Consider the following 2,041-nt stretch of genomic DNA (forward strand, 5'->3'; position numbering starts at 1 on the left):
TCCGCTATTGATTTAGCAGTTCTCCTACTAATGCTTTTCTGAAACACAGAGCAGGATCTCACGTGTACAGATGGACACACACACACACACTCACACACACTCTTCAACAGAGCCACTATGATTTGTTTTGCACTATGTGAGGAAGCAGCCGCTGCTCCAGCCTTCAGTTCTCCTGTGTTTCGCTCAGAGATGGAGGAGTGTGTTTACGCTGTGAACACGAGAGAGAGGTGTGTGTCCACCAGACGCCACTGTCCTGAGCAGCAGTGCAGCACTAAACACCTGAACACTGATGAGGATTGATTCCCTTCACTGAAATCAGGTCAATATGAGCTTATTAACAAAACAACAGCGATACTAGAGCCATCCTGCAGGAACACTGGTACTCTAACCCTATACTGATCCTAATGTCACTTTAGCCCCTCCCACTTATCATGATTTAATCTCAGCTCCTCCCACTGCTCATGATTTCAGCTTAGTTCCTCTTACTGCTCATAATTCAACCATAGCTCCTCCCACTGCTCATGATTTGATAATTTCACAGATTTAATAATAGCTCCTCCCACTACCCTTCATTTGATCATAGCTCCTCCCACTGCTCAGTATTTGACCAAAGTTCTTCCCATTGCTCATTTGACCGTAGCTCCTCCCACTGCTGATTACTTCACCATAGCTCCTCCCGATGTTCATGATTTGACCGTAGCTCCTCCCACTACTCATAATTCAACCATAGCTCCTCCCATTGCTCATTCAGCTGAGTTCCTCTTACTGCTCATGATTTGATGATTTCACTGATTTAATGATGGCTCCTCCCACAGCCCAATCATTTGACCATAGCTCCGCCCACTGCTCATTATTTGACCAAAGTTCTTCCCACTGCTCATGATTTGACCGTAGCTCCTCCCACTGCTACTTACTTCCCCATAGCTCCTCCCAATGTTCCCATTCTTCATGACTTGACCATAGCTCCTCCCACTGCTCCTGATTGGACCGTAGCTCCTCCACTGCTGACTGCTGTGCTGCTGGGGTGTGTCTCGTGGTCACTGTGCTGCCTGCTGAGGGTAGTGTGCTGTACGGTGAGCACTGTGGTGTTTAACTCAGGGTCTCCGTATCCTCCATGGCTTTACCTCTACATTACTGCTGTGCCTTTGTGTTACGCTAGCCTTGCTAACCGCTGGACCAGCGCTCCTCACCGCTCGCCGCTCCTGCCCCGCCGCGCTCCAGATCTCTGTGCTGGAGATGTTGGAGATGTTGGCTCTTTGTTTTGGGTCTGTGCTCTGCTGTAATGTTTTGAACTGAAGCTGTGAAAATGACTCTGCACTTTAATGGTACTGGCCGAGAGCGTGGATCCTTCAAGCAGGACACTGAATAAAGCTGATCTGCTGACCTGTGTGTGTGTGTGTGTGTGTGTGTGTGTGTGTGTGTGTGTGTGTGTGTGTGTGTGTGTGTGCGTGTGTGTGTGTGTGTTAGCTGAAAACAGTCATGTCAGATAAGGGGAGAACACATGAGATGAGAGATTGAAGACATGTTTTGTTGGTGGAGAACGCTTAAACTGTTGTTATTTATATTTCTACTCGTCTGTTTTTATTTGGGGTTAGAATAGTAAATAATACATTTTAACATCAACATTTGTTTCATTATTGATGATGTATTTGATTGATCCAGCCAGAGTCTCTGGGAGATTGGACATGTTTTAATTAAGTGAGTTGAAGCTCTGGCTCCTCTGTGCTTTTTAATGGAATCGATCAGAAACTCATCTTCACCAGTTTTGACCACTTGGGCTTGGAAGGACACGTTAGTATGGTGGTCCTGATTCTTCTCTCTGAAGTGCCCTTTGTAGGGTGAAATGGGGGGTTTATCACTATAAAGTGCCTTTGAGATGTCAGAATTAAAAGAAGGTTGAGATTTTTGTATTATTTAGACATTAGGCTGTAAGAAATGAATGTTGGTCAAGCTCCTGCACTTTTACAAATAATCTGCGAGCAGAAAAACAGTAAACAATCCTCAGATTGTGTCAGCCCTGTCATGGACAAATTCAAAGTAG

At 45.5% G+C, this 2,041-nt stretch overlaps 1 protein-coding gene across 4 annotated transcripts in view; it reads left to right on the top strand.

Moving 5' to 3' along the window:
• limk1a (LIM domain kinase 1a) overlaps positions 1-1,383 on the top strand; it is a 32,746-nt gene extending 31,363 nt beyond the window's left edge. For all 4 annotated transcript variants that reach the window (XM_056473629.1, XM_056473631.1, XM_056473630.1 and 1 more), the window contains one exon: positions 1-1,383. This exon is cut by the window's left edge and continues 918 nt beyond it. The gene's annotated coding sequence lies outside the window, so the exon portion shown is untranslated.
• Positions 1,384-2,041: the final 658 nt, after the last annotated feature.

The sequence above is a fragment of the Danio aesculapii genome, chromosome 15 (assembly GCF_903798145.1).
Source record: "Danio aesculapii chromosome 15, fDanAes4.1, whole genome shotgun sequence".
NCBI lineage: Eukaryota > Metazoa > Chordata > Actinopteri > Cypriniformes > Danionidae > Danio > Danio aesculapii.